The following is a 22,650-nucleotide window of genomic DNA, read 5'->3' on the forward strand; positions in this document are numbered from 1 at the left end:
TTTCATGCTCATTGGTTCCCCTTTCACATGAACTTTGTGCCGTGCTGCATACACGGTCTCGTCCTCCTTTGGAATTACACGTGAACTACGCTTACGTTCGCAACGTAGAGAAAGAGAGAAAGAGAGAGAGAGAGAGAGAGAGAGAGAGAGACAGAAAGAAAGATACTGTATGCTTACCAACATTTCTATTCCATTTACGGGTAGGTAATTAGTTCGCTTAGAAACAGCAAAGCGCTTTCTCTCTCTCTCTCTCTCTCTCTCTCTCTCTCTCTCTCTCTCTCTCTCTCTCTCTCTCTCTTTCTTTCTCTCTCTCTCCGTGCGTCGATCGTTCGCGATTCGATCCCAATCGTATCGTCCTTTTAATCGTTTCTACGCTTTATCTCATTTTTTTAAACAAAATCTTTGAACAATTTCTATTGGATAATATTTACTTTTTCAAATCGGAGAAAGTTTGCTTTGCGTTAAAAAAAATTCTTTCGTTTCTCTTTATCGATCAATACATCATAGAGGCACCTTGTATAACGATATATACCCACATATATACACGGACATATAGGTATAGCCATACATAATCGAATGAGATCGATAGATACATACATAAAAATGTATCATTAATTAATAACTCGCATAGGCCATCCGATTGATTATTTAATTGGAGTACAAAAACGGTGTGTATATATATATATATATATCTACAGTAAGTACTCAAATCTGGCGAGTATACGTGGCAATTACGTTAGTACCTACGTATCTGTTACATAGTGCAAGTGTGGGTGCTCGTTGCTCAGCGTAGAATGCCAATTGCGTTCCCCTTTTTCTACTCCCTCTCACTTCCTTTCTTTCATTCCGCCTTCTCCTTTTAGTTTTCTCTATCTTTTCCATATAATTCCTTTGCATCTTCTCGCTCTAACATGGTCCTCCATTTCTATGCATATAATATATATATATATATATATAAAAGAACACATATGTAGGTTCATGCTGGAACACAAGTACATATATACACACGGATGCGTTCGCTTGCGTTCTCTCATTTTCTACAATCATGCAAATCGCTATAAATCACTATGCCTATCGGAACACATACACTTACAGACACACACATAGATAGAATATGGTTGTACGACGTAGCTCGCTAAACAACGGCGCTAAAATTGCTGCTGGTACCGTTAGCCGATCGATACTGTTAAACCGCTACCACTTTACGGCTGTTCAGCCAAAGATACCGGCCGTTGGCTCTCTTAATCCAGAAAATGAATCGATTTGCGCGAGTCGTATGTATGTATGTCGGGTAGGAAACGCGAGCGTCGGCAATACCGTTAATCTTCGAAGATTATCGTCCACGAATTTTCTACCTACCGGACTATAATCGAGTAGGGGTATCTATAATACGAGAAGCACGGTACATACGCGCTATAGATATATTGCGTATGAAGATACGACGTAGATGGAATATAAGTATCCGATCATCTAGATAATTTGAAGCTCGATCTATTATCCCATCCAATTTTTCATTTTCATAGAGACATAAGATAATTGCTACGTTTCGTGATATCTAAGTTCGTATTGTATTTTCTGAACATTCGTTCTGAACATTCTAACAACTAGATAATATTATCTCATGGAGTCGTATTAATAACAATACAAGTTGATCTAAGTAGACGTTTTCTAGGTTAACGTACGAATTATATTATCTTGTTAATTATTATTATATTATGGTAATAACAAAATCCATTAAAGACATATTTAGTCCATTCATTATTGACATATATAAAGCAATAACATAAAAATCTTCTGAAGTATCTCTTAGGATACATCGTGAAACTTTTAAAGTTAACGTTTAATACGATTAACGAAATAGTAACGATAGCACTATGCTGACTATTAAACACATCCTTCTATTTCTAATCCCTTGGCATAATCTAGAAAATTCTGTATCGCTCGTAGCCAACTGTTTTCGTGCCAGTTCGGTCCTTGTACGATAGAAAAAACCAATTTCCCTGGTGGCTAGTGGACGAACGGGAATGAGAGGAAAAAAACGAAAAATAAACGTGCGATTTCCTAGATTCGGATGCTGTCGAGCCAAAGGGAACAAACACGTTCCAATTTAATACTTTGACCATCCTGTATGTTCGTATATATACATACGTACGTACATACATACATACATACATACATACATACATACTTACATACATACATACATACATACATACATACATACATCATACATACATACATACATACATACATACATACATACATACATACATACATACATACATACATACATACATATATATATATATATATATACCTATATATAAATATATAGGTATATAGGTGCATCCACATGACAGGAGGAAACGAATCGCTCGTGCACGCGCCAATTCTTCGCGCGTGGATGAAACGCGCGCTCGAGAACGCGTTCATTCGATCGCGATCTGCGAGATGTTTTCGGTTTCTATCTCTGTTTTTCTCTGGAATAAAAATTTTATCGATGGTTGACCTATTTGGTCAAAAAATCTTCCGGTGACGAGAATTCGAGAACAACGAAATTACCGAAACATTCGGGAGCCATCTGTTTCTCCGTTCGAAGGGAAATCGTTTACATTGATTTCGGTTACTGCGGTCGTATAGTACGCATATAATATTTATCATATAAAACGAACAAGATACTCTAGCAAAATCAAAAAACAGAATGAAGAAAATGAAACGGAGTGATTTTTCTTTTACGATATTTCCGAGTAACGTTCGATCTTCATCAAAGACGTAACGTGGAATAACACGAGGGAATCAAGAAAAGAAAAGGAAAAAGAAAAGAACAACAAGAGGAGAACAGAACGATGAGGTATGAATCGAGATGTTCGAGAGAGTGCGTGCGTGGGAGGACTAACGAAAGAAAGAAAAAGAGAGGAAGAGGGACAGAAGAGAGAAGAAGGAAGGCGAGAGGGGAGACAGGGTGATGGACAACCAGAGAAAACCACGTGTAACAACACCGGAGCAAAATGAGTGCTGGCCGGTATATTAATTCTGCATTTAAAGCTGCGGTCAGGGCACACCGGTCTCGGTGGTCGAGTGGTTAGTACGAGTGTAGGTAGAGAACACAACAATTCAGAGGGGTCCGCCGGATATAATGGCTGGTAATTAGAGTGCCATGATAGCAGGCTCCACGAAAGCAGTTATCTCGCTACGTGCATCGTGCATGCCCATGCCAAAGCACTCTCTACCTTCGTAGCATCTCCTCCTTTACTCCTCATCTCTTTCTCCTCCTTTTCTTTCTCCACCTTCGCCCTTGTCGCACTCCTCTGTGGCCTTTCTCTCTCTCTCTCTCTCTCTGTCTGCACGTCTCGTCCTTGTCCTCGACCTCCTGGAAGTCGTCCTACTCCTACTTTCACCTTCCTCTCGCTAATTGCATACACATAATACACGTGAGTGCTCTCCTTCGTTGTACTGTTACGCATGTTGTTCGACCAGAGAAGTTTTATAATTTATTAACGAGAGGTACACTTAAAACTTATTCTGATAGAGCAAATATTATATATTGTTTTATTTTTTTTTTTTTTCTTTTTTTTCTTCACAGAGCCACATCCTGTTCAATAAATATTATAGAATACTTCTTAAATTATACGCTATTTCTTAAATATACGAGGAAATATGAAATACGTGATACAGAAACAGAAAGCTTAATGGTCAACTATTTTCGATGAAACGACAATGAAACTTATATGCGAAGATGACTAAAGTCAAGTTCCTCTTTCTTTTCGAATGACAAAAGTGTCCTCCTATGGATCTCGCGGCCATTTGTCGACAGATATCGTTGATCAACAATGTCGGCAAATAAAGCCGAGTAACGGCGTGAAAAGCTGGCGCATGCTGACCAAGCTGTTCGCTCGCTATGCTGGCACGTTCCCCTTTTAGATCGAACTTCTCCCCGCTGCCGCTGGTCAACGTACTTTGTCGCGGATTCAAGTACGTTTACGGTCGACCAACGCTTGCTCGCTTGCTATGGGAACGGCGTTCCGGCACGTTTCTGTTTGCTTTTCGCCCTATACGTGTTATCGACTTTCGGTGCTCAACATTTGCAAAGCCGAAAGTGCACAATGTGAAACTTCAATCGGGTTAGTCCGCGGACACTAAAAAAGAATATATTGTTTTGAATTGTATTCTCATATTATTAATGTTACTTATTTCCCCTTTATAACTTTAACTTTTGATTATATACCGAATGGAATTCTATACGAAAGAAATGTGATAAATATATATTTAGAAGAAATTATTAAATAGAATAAAGATGTTAGTTTTATAATTCATTATATCGTTGTAAATAAAAAATGATATAATCTTGTTGAAATCATCTTATATCTTACGTAGCTCTTATGAAAGAACTACGGAGGGTTGTTAGATCAGGAAGCGTCAAGATGGAACCTAATGGATATAGGTAATGTTGTTTCATCGTAACGGTATCAAAGCAACGGATAGGATGGATAATGCAGTGGATACGTTAAGGATCTATACGTTATGGAGCATGTTTATCAAGCACGAATTTACATGGTAAAATGAATTTTCTCGACACCGAGTCTGGGATCAATCTAAACTGTAAAGCGTTTCCTCATTATGATTTCATTATCCATTATAGTTATCGTATCAAGCGATATACGGTACGAACGCTAATGTAGTAATCCGATAAATCGAAATCATTAGTATGATGTTTATTACGGTTACATTGAATTTGTTAGAGAGAAAATAAAAAATAAATAAATAATATGAAAGTATTTTGAGAATTTTAGAATAAAAGTCAAGATAATCATTTTATACAATTTACTATTTATGAAAAATTACGTACACTTACTCGAGAAAATCAAGACGACAGATCGTATACGATCGTTCAATTTGAAACGAGCTTTCTCGAGTGTCGTTCTAAAAAATCGTAGCATTAAAGAGGATCTTTGGACTCTTATCTAAGTTATAGTTCACATCTGGCTGTGAACCTTTGAAGATTTTACGAAAAAGTCGAGAGAGTGAATGAGAAAAAGAAAGGGAGAAAAGCAGCTTCGATGTTGACAACGGTTCCAAAAAGGTAAAGGGGATTCAGCTGTAACATTATCAATGTCTTATGACATGCATTAAAGGACGAAAAATGCCGAAGATCGTCAAGGCGAACCTTTATCTGTCCATTAGCCAAATAGTAGCGAGCGTTCGCACGAATTTCGTACACCTTGTCGACGATCTTCCTTCGAATTCTTAGGAACTCTCTCTCGACCCTCCTTTCTCGCAAGGAATACTCCTTTATCCCCGTAAAAGGAACGATATAGGGTGTTCTCGAATTTATGGTCCAAACTTTAGCTACGCGCGGTTAGTACTAATGTAGTAATAATAAAACAAAATAATCAAGAAAGTCCAATAAGAAAAGATCTAAAAATAATTCCTGATTTATAAGACGAAAAAAAAAAAAAGAAAAAGAAAAAGAAAAATAAATAAATATAGATACTAAAATACAAATTTTAATCAAAAGAAAATATTTAAAAATATCTCTCAATGAAAATACAAATGATCTAGAATACAAGAAGAATACTTCTACGTATTATGGCTCAGAAACTTTTCATTTTTAAACAAATATTTACTAAAATTATTTTCCTTATATTATTCCCCATATCGTAAAGTTTGAATCATTAAATTGAAGTCACCCTATATAGAAAGAAAACCATAGACGAAAGAGTCATTCGTGTCGTCCATATAATATCCTGACTCGCGACTTGAATCCAGTCTTCATGGCCTTTATGGATCGCGCTAGAGCTACGAGCATTCGCCTCGACTTTTCTTCGATTGTCCTTCTCCCTATTTCCTTCTTTCTCTTTTCTCAATCCCTCGCCCTTTCGTTTCTGACGAAATGGTTGGACGTTAAAAGTGCTGCGTTCGCGGTAAGTACGAAAGGAGAGCCAAGAAAAAAAGGATAGAAAGCGAAAGAGAACAAGAGAGAGAGAGAGAGAGAGAGAGAGAGAGAGCGAGAGAGAGAGAAGAAATACGAGGGTGAGGAAGAACGAGGAAGAAGGGAGCCCTTTTTATTCTCCGCTATGGTCGAAGCACTTCTCTCTGCGGATGAAAACCGATTACGATGGACCGTTCTCCGATGCGAGGATGGGCCGAAAATGAAATTTCACCAGCAAGCGTCTGCATTATCGTTCGGCCCTTTCTTCCATCTCTCTCTTTCTCTCTCTCTCTCTCTCTCTCTCTCTCTCTCTCTGTTTCTCTCTATATATCTATCTATCTATATATATATATATATATATACGTATCTCTCTCTCCTTCTCTTCCTTCCCTTTGGTCTTCTATGATCGTCCCTTTTTCTATACGTAAAAATCATACGATCTATTTTTTGTAAATTCTCTTTTTAGAATATAATGTCGATTGATTAAAGAAACGAACGATCGAGGGAACTTTGGGTCCTGATTTTGATGCATAATTGGATCATTAATATTCAAATTGAATTTAAATTCGTACTCCGACACGCGTAGCGCGTTAGAATTCCATTAACGTTCGCCGAGCATTTAATGGAAAGGGACAGCGATTGTAAGATTCTTAAAGTCGGACAAAGGAATTACCTACTCTTTTCTTGCGGTGCTATTCTATTGTATTATTCAAGAATATCGAAGAGAAAAAGAAAAAGGAGAAAAGAGTTTGGTTCTAGTCGAAAGTACTTTTTTTTTCTAAGAAAAATAGTCCCGTTATAATAAGAAAATCATTGACACTTCTCGGACTAAAAAAAAATAGAAAGAAATAATTTGGAATTTAATCGTGAGAACGAATGCGACTGGATCAATCCCTTTTGTAGTAAAAGTTAGCGATATTAATTGATGCATTTTAAGAAACAAAGAAGAAAATAAAGAATCGCTATAAGGTGAATTGGAAATGGTCGAACGGAAATAAAAGAGTAGTATCGTGGAAGTTTGAATTGCTCAATGGAATGAATAGTTCTGGCAGTCTGAGAATGCATTTTCTTTAGCTCTTCCTCATCCCCTATTCCATTTACCTCTTTCCCTTTCCCTTTTCTTTCCGACTATTCGTCCATCTATTCCACTATCTATTTATACGAACGTTCGTTCGTATCGAGGAAAGAAAAAGAAAGTAAGAAAGAATAAATCACGGAAATGCAAATTCTACGTGTGCTCGGTGGAATTAGAAAGAGGAAGATAGGAAAGGAGCGAGGAAAGCCACCATGAGAGGAGATGGAACGATGTTGGAGAATTGATAGTGGAATAAAAATGATCCGTGTTATCGACGATTCCAGGAAAGGAACCGAATACTCGAATTCCTGGAAGGGTCCGGCATGTAAATGAAATTGAAGCTTTCTTTAAATATCGCATCGTAGTAGCTCCCTTATCGACTGTTTTTTTTTTTTTTTTTTTTTCATAATTAACATTATTATCGCACGGCGACAGTCAACGAAACGAAGGGGAGAACATCGAGACGAGACTGGCTTTGTGACTAAGGCGTTAAGTCGATAGGAACCATGAAAAGATGAGACTTTAAAATGGCCAAACATATATACCAATTGATAAATCTTTAAGAAGTTTCCACGAACTTTGTATTTCGCAAAAATCCAACATATCTTTATAACCAAATTATAAAGTTAAGAGTTTTAAAAGAGATTATTTAACTATAGGAAAAAATTGTATATAGCATCGTGTAAATAATTAGTAATTTTTAAAATGAATAAAAAGTCATAGTAATACGTCATCTTATGAGAAATTATTAATACATTCGATGCATGTAAAATTTTAACATTTTATTTTTGTAGTATATATATATCATGAGATCTAATTCTGTAGAGAGGCTTGCCGCACGTAGAGCCGCGAGCAGATTCGAACGTGCGGCTACCTTTAATCGCGCATTAACGAGACTCGTGGCACGCACGTTGTTATGCCAAAACTCGCGAGCTCGTTAAATTACTCGTTCGATCGTTTTCGTATGTATTTGTAATAGAGAAAGAGAGAAAGCAAAAGAGAGTTCAACGGAATAGAATGTTCGATCGAATAACAACTCCGATCGTGTCGGTCTAATAGCCGAACTCGAACGAAAGCGCGAACGCACGAAATTCATAGATCCCCAATTTAATTGCTCGCTGGAAACCGGCGATCGTATACACGAACTGTTTACCGATTCTTGGCTATCGCTTTTGGAGTACGATCGTGGTTAATCGAATCCCTTTTGCACATCGAATCTTTCATTTTGGTTGCTCCTTTAAAGAGTAATCGTTCAGTAACAAATTATTAATTTGTTAATGTAAAGCTATTCTATACCGTCTGTATCGACTATTATTGATTGCCATTGGAGCGTGTATCATGTAATATTCACGTATTCATGCGTTAATTGTATAGTTTCTACGAATAATAGAATGTAATGAAATAGTGGATTGTAAATGATAATAGAATAAACAGTCTATTTAATAACCGTATATTGAAATAAAAATTATTCATCATTAAAATAATTTCATCAATGTTTCATTTAATCATGATGATAAATAATATTTTAAAATTGAACATTTTATTGGAGATATAGAACGATTTTTTCCCTTGGAGAAAACTATGAAAACTAGGAAACGAACCGTTGACGATTGGTCGAATACTCGTACTAATTGCTCTCGTAGACTGGCTCGTTCTACTACACTCGCACGTATATTAATATCGCGGTGAGCGTGGCAGAGCCGTTAATTCTTTGGCGTTCGTTGAAACCGGAACGACCATCGAATCGATAAACATCGAACGAGGATAGCACCATTTAGAAACGGCAATACCGTTCAACGTTTTCGAAATAAACGCGTGACAGGGTCGATGCCAGAATGCAAGCGAGTCGTCGACATTCTCGTGGACAAACGAAAATCCACTCATTCAACGTCCATTCCGTTTTGATTTGTTCGTCGTGTGCCCTCGCTCATTAGAACATACCCCTCTATATCATTTATTTTCGTCGAACCAATCTCCGTCGACTACTTTTCTAAATTTTTCCACTTCGATATTCTCCCCCTCTCTCTCTCTCTCTCTCCCTTTCTCTTTTTTCCTTTTTTTGACGATTCTACATTGATCGTATTTTAAATTTATCATAAGGTCTATTTTCCGAAAATATATTATAACACATTAAATCGTAATATATATTAAAATTGAAAAATATTAATGAAACAGCTCGGAAAAATTTTGATTACGATAATTAATGTATTCTTAAACGCGAATAAAATTGCATTCTTTTCTGCTTCGATATATTATGAAAAAGCGCAAGAGTTTAACAAGAACAAAGCATAATCCGCTTAGCTATGTGTAAAGGCTGCCATTACGATTATTATAAAACGGTATTCTTGTCTTTTTCGTTAAAAGCCTAACGACATGGTGCGTGCAGACTCGTGACAGTGTCATGATGTGTGTAGGTACAATAGTGAAGGGGAAAAAGAGAGAGAGGAGAGAGAAAGAGAAAAAGAGTAAAAGAGAAAAAGAAAGAGAGAGAGAGAGAGAGAGAGAGAGAGAGAGAGAAAAGGTTGCGTTTAATTACGCGAACGCAAGGGAGATTAAATGCGACGATGCGTCGCTCGATGTTGGCATCAGCTTCACGGTAATTAGCATTTATTAATCGCGATGCATCGCATCGTGTCACAACGACAAGCTTGCGATTTATCGAGCAAAAAGTGGAAATCGTAATATCAAGAAAGAAAGATAAATAAATAGATAAATTGTTTATCTAATCCTGACTAATTATTATATGATATCGAGAGGTTTAAAAATGGGATGAGAGGAAAAATAAGAAAAAAAAAAAAAAAAGTAAAAATGTATAACACATCAAATAAATAAATTAATAAAGATTTGCAGTAAGTATATATATATATATACTTACGATACAATATAGTATAAGAAAGAAAGAAAGAAATATAAAAATTAATAGTCAAAGGTAGAAAAAAAGAGAGAAGGAAAGAAAGAGAGAACGCATGCGTTTTCTTTCGATCTTACCCAAACTCAAGCAGCTATCACGTAACTTTCTATCGAACGAAAGAGTAAGTGCAAAGTGTCTTATTGAATGTTATCGTTATGGCAAAATGTGCGAGCATAAAATCAAAATTATTTCTTTCTGGAAAAATCACGGAAGGTAGAAACTTTTGTGGAAAAATTCAATATGATCGAACTTTCTATCGATTGTAAAATCGAGCCTTGTTAGAAATAAAGTATTAGAAAAGTATGGGAAAAGATGGAGGAGAGATCGTGACGATCTAGAAATATAAAAGGGTAGTGTTTTTTAATATACAGACACGAAAAATTGCATGTTTCAAATAATTTTAAAACAAAAGGAAAAGAAACGAAGATAGTTTATCGTTTTTCAATCGTAAAAATGAATTCTTGAAAAAATTTCGTAATGATCTAGCTTTGATCGGATCGTGCGTTTTAAGTGTCCCACTTAGTCGCACAACAACCTCTTTCACCTTATTTCCAAATGGCGTGGACGTTTTAACTATATTGAACAAAGCACTGCTATTGGAGGTACCTTCAACGTAACGAAGTATATGCCGTCCAGAATAGCGTGTTAAAAATTGCGGACGCTGAATGTTTATGGCCTTTAACCACGAGCCATCATCCGAGCTGTATTTTCGAGGTCGAGGAAGGTTATAAATAATACGAAAGAAACATTCTGTGACCCTCTCTGTCCTATCGGCGGTTCTCTAGTTACGTCCTCGGACTAACCCGACTAGCTCGTTATGCATTTAACGTATCGGCTACTTTTAACATCACGCGCGTTTGACTTTTATGGGGAACTAAAACGTTCCTCAGGATTGATTAGAAACAGATACGACCTAATGAAAATATGAATTTAAATTATCCCGCTATTATATTAATCCTTAACGTTTAAAGTATGACAATCGAGAATTACGTCATTAAATATACGAATAGAAGGAGCCAAGATTTAAATGATTTTAATTATTAGATTTAACGATTAATCAACGAACAAAAATGTAATTAAAGTTATTAATAATAATAATAATAATAATAATAATTTAAATGGTATGGATTATTTAATCGATAACTATCATATTTTATTTACTTGTTTTATTATCGACATGGATAATTTATAAATGTTTTAATATCCATAAGGATCTTCATGCAATAAATATTAAAATCAAATTCTACATAGGTGTATATATGTGTATAGATAATCATTACGAAGAAAGATCTTACGATAAAATTCTTTAAACTTATCGAAACAACCCTCCTATAATATATCTCCTTCGTACATGTTTGATAATAGCTAACATAGAGTCCTTGACGCGTCAGTCTTACTTCCTCTTCCCACGCAGTATCAACCATATTAATCTTCGTGCGAGAGAACAATCGTGGTCGTCGTCGAGATTATTTGCAGCGGGTTTGAAAACGCGTTTGCGAAAGAGTGCGTCAGCCACGTAACGGAATAAACTTCGACATATGACCGTTCCGACGGTTCGCCGGTCCTGTAACTTCTCCCGAGCGCGATACTGTTAATTTACGATGCATTCGTTCGCGGCCACAGCACGTTGGAATTTCATTCGGCCACGGAAAATCATTAAACTGGATGAATCACGAAATAGCTTCGTGGAAAAAGCTTTCACCGAACAAACGAACGAACTCGCATCCATGCGTCTCGCGACACTCGCCACGGAGTTGGCAACTTTTTTCTTCGACTGGTCGATTCGAAATCACCAACATTATTGTGTTTTGTGTTACTATTAATCTTAGTGATAGTAATGCTACTTTTATTTCGAGTAGAAACGATTAGAAAAAGATAAGAGAAAATTATTATTAAAAGTTATAAAACGTTGAATAAATAACATAGGAATAAACAATGATCGGCACTCGATGTTACTTTTCAAATTTATTTCAAACGTTCATAAGAACTTTTTTTACGACATTTCGAAGATGGCAATTGAACAATAAAACCTAAATGAAATTATGACAATGAATTTTTCTATATATTTTTATTTTTGTAAAAAGATTGTGAAAAATATTAGATGAATAAATTGACCGTATCAACGTTAATTTATCGCTCTCGAGATTATAACAGAATTTTTAAAGAAACAGATTGGATCATTTTGGAGATGGAGAGAGAAAAAAAAAAAGTAATAACAGTAATTTGATCCAAAGATTTCAAAAGCCTACGTATTAGCGATCTCGCGTCGATGGTAGTCTTCTGCTTTGTCGTGCGATTTTGTCTGAAGGTATTGCGTTCGGGAACACACAAGTCGCGCGGTGTGCTTTTCCCGGAAGAGACCGATCATCCGTAATCACCGATGCAAATCTCACACCTCGGGTTAGGCCGCTCGTATGCACACCACCAACATCGAACGAATGTTCGTGCATCTCGTGGACCGAGAGAAAGTCGTCGATTTTCGCATCGGGATACAGCAAACAACCGGTATGCTCGTGTTCCACAGATAGATATCGCTTGCCATCTCTTTCGAGTTAAGAATGATTAGAAAAATGTCGACGAGTATCGTACGAAACGAAATCCACGAGAACATATCTTTTAAAAGAGACGTCTTTAAAACGATTACTTCACCATTGATTTCTTATAATCTTCTCTCGTTTGGACTTACTCAAAGTTATCTTACTTTTGACAAACACGTTCAATATAATTCGCTTATTTTGTGTTTTGCTTTATTCAAACTTTCTTTGGAATAAAGGAAATAACAATTAATATAAAGCCATTCCGATAACGCGGAGTAGATTCTCTCCATACATTAGTTTCCATCATTCCAATTATTTGTTCATTGAGCACTGTTATGCTTTACCATTATATGTATTAGTAATTATATGTACTAGTGATAGTGGCTTAAATGATATATATGCTTCGTTTGTCAGAAAATTAAATTGCTTCATTAATTAAAACGAAACAGGACAAAATAAATGATTAACTTGGTGTTACTTTATTTTTCACTTGTTGTTAGACCACCGGCACAAATATCAATTACAATGATAAACTATTCCCCGTTGGATTGATTTTCCATAATTTAAATTTGAAAACATTTCAAATTAAATAACAATCAAAAGGGCTTTCGTATCTCGCGTCTGGTATTGAAACGAGCCTTTGTAAACGGATAAAACGAGATAAACTTTCATCGTCGTACAAACGGAGAAAGGATAGGAGTCGATTCGACAGTCGAGACAGAAGAGATAATAATAATGGTGTTTCCAGGACTCGTTAACTCGTTCTCGTTATCGAAAGCCGAGTCTCTTACGCGATCACATTTCGATGATTCGTAAGCTTCGTAAAATTTCAATTTTCAAAATGGCGCAAATCAAAAATAATTACGAAGCAAAATAAATAAAAACATTTATCTTAATATTCTTATATATTATATATATGCAACATTATTATTATTTATCAATTAAATGAAAAACATTAATCTTTCTCTTATCAAAAATAAAATTGCATATATGGAAAAATTGTATCCTTTCAAGTTTTATTAAAATCTAATTAGAAACTTTTCGAACTATCCAATATATTTGAGAAAACTTTCTCTTACATCGTATCGATCACGCATTTTCACTTACTTTCCGATCGAACCTACTACTCAACAAGTGCATCTGCGTTGCAAAATGATCGAGCAAACGTGTACGAGACGTCGATGCATTACACGCACATTACCTACCAATCGGTAATCGATTTGACTACCATGGTAACAGAGGTACTTTTTTACCTTCGATAACGAATAACTAGCGAGTGAGAGAGAAAGAGAGAGAGAGAGAGAGAGAGAGAGAGAGAGAGAGAGAGAAAGATAGAGATAAAAAAAAAGAGAAAAAAAGAGAAAAAGGCAGTTAGAGTGGAAAAGCGAAAGAGAGAGGGAGAGAGAAAGAGTGAGTGAGTGAGTGAGTGAGTGAGTGAGTGAGTGAGGGTGATGAGCGAACGCCAAGAGAAAGAGTAATAACTGCCCATCCTCTGTACCCGTCGATACACTCGATATTAACTCAATTCACGCTCATTGCGCCGCTTCGCGACTAAACGAATTAATCGCGCAAAATGGGAATCGTCCATCATATATGTATGTACCTTGTGTATGTAGATATATCTACATATATGTATGTAGGAGTGCCGAAAAGTTTCAGTCAAAAAATAGCGAGATTTTCGTTCGAATCGAGCCCAACAATTGTTTGAAAAGTAAATAGAATTTTTGGGAAAAATTTTACATCACTGTTCAAAGTAAAACCGACGTTTCATAAAATCCAACTTCCAATTTATCCTCGCTTTCGTAATCATCATGAATTCATTATTTTTTTTTTCTTTCTTTTTTTTTTTTTTTTTTTTTTTTTTTTTTTTTTTTTACCACTTCACGGACGATCTCGAGTGAAATTTGATATTTCGAGTAAATTTAGAATATACGATCGATAGGGAAGAATCGCAGATAGAAAAAGGTCACTAGGGAGATACGAATCGGGAAAGAAATCCTGGAAAATTTATATCCCTCTTATAGTCCAAGAACTTTCGAAAGCTCATACTTCCTCTCGTGGTATGTATAAGAGTGCGAAAGCAAAATCTTTTATTATAGTATGGTACTATTCGCACACATATGCGAGATCGGTGATTACCGTCATGAGAAAGGTGAGATAGTAACGTCTTGCGCGAAGAAACCGAACCGCCCACTGTCGTTTATAACGGTATTTCAATGCCAACCATAACCATTTACTAGAATCGTTCCAATTCTAGGTTCCTACTTATGACTTTCTTGAGTGAAATTCCAACGAGCGCGACTACCGATTGGACGGGAGGTAACATCGCTAAAAAAAATCAATTATTTTTCTTTCTTTGATTTATAGATTTATCGAATTCATTGTACGAAAGAAATTTTTTATGTCTTCTACATTAACTTAAACAAATTTATTACGTTAAATTGATCCGTAATAAAGAAAGGAAAAATATATTTTTGTCGAAGAGGAATTATTTAATCGGCCAGTTATCCATAAAAGTTTACAAATTTATAAGTACGTATTATTAATAATTTACGAGTTTTATGTGTAAGAGATTGCATCATCATAATACCACGTATATCATGCAAGAATAGATGTGACATAATATGTCTTGTTCAAAGAATATTTTATATGCTCTATAAATTCACTGCATAAATGTCATATCTTGCTTGAACATCTTCCTTCCATTGACATTTCACTTAAAATTTTATCTATATAACATCATACATGTACGTAGATATTTTATATTATTAATTGAAAATATTATTGATCGAATTTTCTAATTAAATTGTGAATAATGTTTTCTCATTGGAATAAGATTTCGAAAGGATATTTGCGAAATAGATATTATTAAGATAATTGTTATATAATCAATACATTAAAGATCATTTTAATTCGAATACGGATCTTTTTGATTTAGATCCAGTATCTATATAAAGAATCTTCAAACGGTAACCCATGCTTTCCTCGATTGCGACAGCCATTCGATTATGATTAAGCTAATACGAATTTGATCCGCGTCAGGTGGAAATAATGGACGCGCCGGTAATTACATATAAATCAAATTATATTCGGAGCCGACCACCGCGTTTAATAATCGCTGGCATGCCATGTCAAGCGTTCGACTCAATCGCAACACAGCCGAACGCGTTTAAATTACATCGTTATATCGGCTGCTTTACAATACACATTGAGATATCTGTATCTATATCGATTGCATCCTCTATATTATAAAAAAAAAAAAAAAGAAAAAAAAAAAAAAGAAAAAAAAAGACGATTTTTTTGTAAACGTATTTGTCACGCTTGATTAGATCAAATTTCTTCAAATCGAATAAGCTAATTGAAATATCACTTCAATCCATTTCCATTTCCATTTCCATTTTGGTCGTAAAATTTAAACTTTTATACTATATATTACATATAAATTAAAATTACCAAATTTATATATATATATATATATATATATATATATATATATATAAATTCTGAGAAATATAAAAAATATGAAAGATTAAAATGAGAAAGAATAAGTATCAAAGAGTTTGAAACAAACGTACGTCGTTTAAGAATTTCGTTTCACCATGGAATTAAAAGAATCAAGATCCCTCGAATGTATCCATGAGACTTCTTATCAAGGCACAATCTACGATGTACAAGATACCATCCTCGTTCAAAAGCAAGGCAATTAGTTCGAAAGTAAAAAATCAATAGACGTAATCGGTAATTAAAACGCGATATCCGGCATAATTTAAGTCTTTATCTCTGTTTCTCTTGCGATACGACAGCGGTATAAATGATAGACGGGCATCGAACCCTTTGCTACAGGAAACACCTTCCCATGTTTTTACAAAGAAAAAGAGAGAAAGAGAGAGAGAGAGAGAGAGAGAGAGAGAGAGAGAGAGAGAGAAGGAAAAAGAGGGAAAGAGAAAGGTGGCGGGTTACACCGACGTACAGCGTTCCCTTATCGATGTCGGATCTACGCCGTATTTAGAAGGTGATCCCAGCATGATACAACGTAGCACGAAATCGGTCGTAGCCCGAAGGCATGCAGACCGATCTTACGCGTGCTTTACTACTTCTATAGACTTCCTCTTGCGTTAAAATACCGCGAGAACAATAATGTTACCTCGGTCGTCGCTGCAGGTCAAAGGATTAAAAATCCGAAATATGTACGATCTTTTACGCAAGCATACATTTATATTTTATATATAATTATATCCTATAATATTATTGCTTAGATATAATCGATCGATCATGTAAAAATAATTATGATTTAATAGCAACGTTCTATCTACGATGGAATTTACCGATTATGTCATTTAAAAGATATTAATTTTTGTATATATATATACAAAAATTAATTTTTATATATATATATATATATATAAAGGGAAGAAAAAGAACTTTATTTCGAATAAAATCAAAAATGTTATTTAAAAAAGAGAATAAGAAGAAGAAAAAAAGGAAAAAGTGATAGATTTCACGCTGAGTGACCTGCAATGTTCTTTCTCGTATTTTTCTTTCGAAGACGCGTAGGTACATCGACATAGGTATCGTACGACGAGACTCGCGTCGTAGCTAGAAAAGAGAAAGCGTTGATTTATCGTACCTTGTCAGCTGTCTCTCGAGCTGCCCCTATCAGCCCTCCGGCCCTCTGCTTGCTCCCAGACGCGTACTACCTCCGTCGCGTATCACCGTCGCGGTCGTTATCCCGCCGTTTCCGTTCTTCTATCCGCCATAATGGAAGTCGGAGATCCGTGTATTATCGTCGAGATCTTTCGAAGAGGTAGACGCAAATGGAGACCTCGGTGATGCACCATAAAAGGAGTTTCGCCCCCTTCGAAATTATCGCCTTCCGTGCTTGTCAAGTAATTCGTACGAGTCAACTTTCCTTCCCGTATCTGTAACGATGAGAAATAATTAAATGATTACGAGAATTCGCCTGAATTCATCCACTTTCGTTGAAAGCGAATCGATAATTTGTCGATAATTTCTTCAAAAGTGTGAAGTAAATTATTCTTCTTTAATAAAACTTTTTCAATTCTTTAATTTAATTCTTAGCCTAATAGATTATTAATTATTATTAAAAAATATTTACTCCTTCTAATGATATTTATATTTATGAATATGTATCACTGTAATAATAAATACAGTCGACGTTAATGTTATTTATTGAAATAAATTGAATACTTCTATAATTTTGTATTACAAAAAAAAAAAAAAAAGAGAAAAAAAATACTAATCTTACTTTCAAGAAAAAAATTACATGAGCGTTAACAAGACGAGTTTTTAAATTGAAATGAAATTTCGATTTACTCTCTGCTATATGTAGTAAGTACATATCGTAAAGAGAAATGTTTACTAAGTTATAATCCGTTTCATAAACAACGTAATATAGATCGTATATTCACAGTATCGCGTATCACGTATCATATATATATACATATATATATCGATGATTCTAATACATTTATCTACCAAATTTTAACAAAACGTATAAATATGGCTGTAGATGGATTGGTAGAATTTCAATAATATTATCAAAATTATATTATATCTTGTAATCGATATAAACTGAATCAAAATACGCAAATATAAAAGTTCAAATAATCCTTTTACCTCTTTGCCTTTTCTTTCCTCTCTGCTATAATATGCAAAAAGGGAAAGTCTCTGAAGCGACTTTTCGATTTGATGTCCCAAACTAAGAAACTTCACAACCCAAATGTCATAACGGGAAATTGTTAAACGCTAGCGAACGACTTTCTCGCTTCTATCGTAGCTGAAAATTCTTTTGGATCCGATATGTATGGCCTTCTCAAAAGTTACAATAAAACATAATTTTACGTTTCTCTTACAAATTAGAGAACCGGTTCAACTTGCGAGGAGATTCGTAATGAGATACATTTAGAATTTCCTGAAACTATGATTTGCGCGTACTCGTTCATTTTCAGTCTGTCGATTCTCTCTCTCTCTCTCTCTCTCTCTCTCTCTCTACCTATCTATCTTTCTCTCTTTCTTTTTCTCTCTAACTCTCACTCAGTCATCTCTCTCTCTCTCTCTCTCTTTCTCCCTTTTGGAACTAATATAGTGGTAGAGTTCCGCTTTAATAAATCGCATGCGCGACAATTCGTTCGGTATGCGACGACGTTTCAATGGGCGGAACTTCATAAGCCGGAGAGTAAAGCTCAAAGCTTCGAGAACTGTGTGCGAAGGGTACCTCGAAAAGCAGCAAACAAGCAAAGGATGGTGGCGTTTCGATGGAAACCTTAATAATAGGAATTCGATAGGCGTATCTCTATCTCACTCATTCATTCACTCTTTTTTTCGTCTCTCTTTGCTATTGGAATATCTCTCTTCTCTTCGTTCTGTCTCTCTCTCTCTCTCTCTCTCTATCACTTTCCTCCCCTTGCTTCTCTCTCCGTGCGTCTCCCTCTCTTTACCTATGTGTCGTCGTACGTGATATACAAGGGATATATACCGTAAAATACGCCGACGGAATCTTTCGGATTAAAACTCCCATAGCGATGGGGAAAAGTCCGAAGAGGGACGAGATTCCTGCGACTCTTCTGGTCAGCTTTACGAGAACGATGAACGAGCAAGAAGATGACTATTTAATGAGATCCTATGATCTATTCTCGGTAAATTCGAAGATTTTAATTAAAAGAATGGAGATACTAGTTAGATAACGAAGAATGATTACAATTTGTTGACGGTTAGTTACAATCGTTACAAGATAAGTCGTTTGCATCTCCTTTGTTTATATTTGAAGCTCGTTTCAATCGGCATTATAATGCATCATGATTTATCTCACCGAGAACAATTTTATCCTATCAATTTTCTCGTTAAGTTCTGTCAGTCGATGAAAAATAGAAAAAAAAATTTCTGTTACATCGACGAGTGTATACTAATGATCAATGATCTATCGGAAACGATACAAGATTTTTCTTTAAAAGTTTATAAGATAAATATCTATTCGTTTTACGCGTACCTTCCGATCGGCTCTAATTTCCATGTTTCCTCTATGACGGTCGAAGTAATTAGAAAATCTAGGCTATGGTTTCGCTCGTTCAGACAGCTTGGTTAGTGCGACGTTGCGCAGAAGACGTGCACAAATTGGTTAATTAAATCTGGGAAATTACTATTCCCTCATCGCCCAACCGTCTACGCTGTCGGCATACGGCAACCGAACTTGGCAATAAGAACCTTATGTGATTAGTTCGAAACCTCTGTACGATCCGGCGCGTATCGTGCAAGTGCAAACATCGTCCCATTTAAAGGATCGCATGCAAAGGGGCAACAACGTGTACGTACCAAGCGTCTTGAACAGGATTATCGTTTGTCCTAGCCATCTCTCTGGTACCTATGTCTGATATATACGAACTCTTGGTAAATCATAGATTCTAATTTTACAAACTGAGAAAACTTATCGTGGAAATCGATCTCTATCAATATATATATCCTTATAAAAGATATATATATATATATATATATATATATATATATATCCTTTTCTTTAATACTTCTACGGGAAGCGTAATTTCCTCCATTAAAATTGTTCGTCCTGTCGAGCATTTTGATAGGCTCCAGGATAGAATATTTCCTTGCTGAAGATCTCCGATTTCTTTTGCTCCCAATGGACACTATGACCCCATATCTCGTTTCGAGGCTTAGTTGTATACAAAGTCTATCCTAAGAGAGAACGTAGGATTTAGGACGTAATAATTATTCCTAGCCCTCATCTTTCTCAAAGTTCTTTCGGAATATAATAGAAAGAGAAGAAGAGGATAAGAGGAACGGTAATGTGCAATGGGCCATGCGAGTACAAACGATTATAATAATAGCCCTTAAAAGGGCTTCCGCAGCTCTTATGGCGTTTCCTTTGAAGCTTTTTGACGTGTCGTGAATGCTCGAGGTGTTCTGCGTTATGGTTTATGATGAATATGTCGTATCGTGTTTCTTCGTCGATGCTTGCTTTCTTTCTCTCGCTCTCTCTCTCTCTCTCTTTTTCTTTGGTACTTCTCTCTTCCTTTTTACCTTACCTTACCTTCAAAATAATGATTCCCTTCCTTGAAAGTACAAGCAGAATGTATTGGCCCAAATTACGGTACTTTCGTCTTCTTACTTGATCTATTTTCAAAAATATTTACCCGATTTATGTTTGCAATCCAAATTGGCCGGATCTTTCTTTATTAAGAAATTGTACTGAAACGGTATTTCCTTTTTTTTCTTATTTTTACTTCCTCCTCATTCCGTCTTCATTGCTTCATTCTTTGTTCTTCTTTCTCTTATAGAGTCTCTTTCATATTACTTTACCATAAATAATATTCCGTAAGACTTCGTGTATTTCCCCAAAGCGTAAAACCGTGAATATCAAAAAGATCTTATCTCATAGCGAGCCATACGATTTATTACTCTCCTTCGAATGATATTCTCTTTCTCTTTTAACAGTATAATATATATACGGCCGTTAGTCATTTTCTTCTTCGTCGCGTGCGAGGTCGTCTTCTTACCGAAAAGAAAAAGTCCGTTCAAAAAGGATCAAATCAATATTAACGCGTTGTCATTCCATTATTACTCTCCGTTTGTCTAACTCATACTCAATTATAAATCTTTGAATAAGATCGTACTCCTTAAAAAAAAAAAATTAATTCCTTCAAAAAGAAATTTTGACGTAAACCTCCTATCCTTATCAGACTTTAGTAATTTAAATAACACTCATACAATTAAATTTCGAGACAGCCTTCGCTTTACATCACGAATTCTCATGTTTCAAAATTAATTTTCAAAGATGTTTTCATATATACATATATATATATATATATACACATATTTTTTGCGAAAGATCATATTGTACAATCATAAAAATAGCTAAATTAAATAATTATCCGATTGTCAGTTCGAATCTTGCTTTCGTTTGATGTTATCGAAAAGAATGAAACGTACCGAAAGAAACGATCTCCTTTTCTAAGAAGCCGCTCGGGACATCCCTCGGAATTCCATGAAAAGCAAAAAGATCATTTTCGAGTTTATCCCATCTCACGATCTGACGTGTTGCGAGGTACGAGTAGTCCAGTTTCGGGAAGCTGGGCACAGTTTTTACGCCTCTATGAGTGCCCTTGTATGTTGGGTACGTGTAAACGTATCGCTTGAAACTTTTCACACGTCGACTCTTATCCGGCGCCGAGTTTCAATGGAAGTTAATACAACACGATAGCGCTGACTATGGTCCAGTGAATTCTTCATGCTCGAACGATTGAAGACCTGCTCTTAACGCGAATCTTGAGACTGAAGTTTGCTACTGGTTCGTGCATATGTATAAGTATACTTATACTTATTTATATACAGCCAAACTGGATTGGCCAAGACGCATTTCTCGCCCGTTAATTGTGTTGTCGTTCATCCGAGTCCTTCTCGGCATCAAACGAACGCGATATATCGTGCAGGTGCAGAAGCCGATCGGTCAAACTTCTGACATGATCATCGAAGTATAAATTTTACGGAAACATCCACTACCTAGATCGCTAACAAGTCTGAAATGTTATCTATAATGTTTTTATGAATTGAAAATTAAGATATCGTGAATGAATCGATTATAAGAAGTAGTACCTATTCGTGTTTTTTTTTTTTTTTTTTTTTTTTTTCTTTACATAAGTATTTTTATATAAGTATTAACAAAATATATAGATATTGTTATAGATAGTAATAAAATGGAAATGAAGTGAAAAAACGTAAGATATGAATGTTACATAAAATATTCAAGAGTTAATTAAAAAGGCTAGTAGAATATATTACAATCGTCTCTTGGGATTTTCGAAGATGATATTACAAGATCGAGATGTGTTTTTTCGAATTCCAATTGTGACTACGCGTACCCATTTCGCACATCTATGGTCAAATCATTCGAATTTAGCATATCAAAGCACAGCATCGTCTCGGCCGACGTTTGTGATCGAGCTGCTACGACTTCGCAGTGGACCCTTCTCATTCGTATCCTTCCACTAAAGAAACCTCGATATACCCTCGAAGATGTATTCCGTGAAATGTGAAATTCAGAAAATATATATACACGTAGGAACACATAAACCGTCACGAAGCGAGATCGTTGGCCTTGCCTAGTCACCCAGGAAACGTAAATATGTACTACAGAAGCGTAAATATGCAAGTACACACATACATGATA

The 22,650-nt window shown here is 35.6% G+C and overlaps 1 protein-coding gene across 10 annotated transcripts in view; it reads right to left on the bottom strand.

Annotated features, from left to right (window-relative positions):
* LOC124949209 (latrophilin Cirl-like) overlaps positions 1–22,650 on the bottom strand; it is a 663,827-nt gene that overhangs the window by 496,232 nt on the left and 144,945 nt on the right. For all 10 annotated transcript variants that reach the window (XM_047493930.1, XM_047493925.1, XM_047493923.1 and 7 more), the window contains one exon: positions 17,080–17,371. The gene's annotated coding sequence lies outside the window, so the exon portion shown is untranslated. The remainder of the gene's footprint in view (positions 1–17,079; positions 17,372–22,650) is intronic.

The sequence above is a fragment of the Vespa velutina genome, chromosome 5, assembly GCF_912470025.1.
Source record: "Vespa velutina chromosome 5, iVesVel2.1, whole genome shotgun sequence".
NCBI classification, from domain to species: Eukaryota; Metazoa; Arthropoda; class Insecta; order Hymenoptera; family Vespidae; genus Vespa; species Vespa velutina.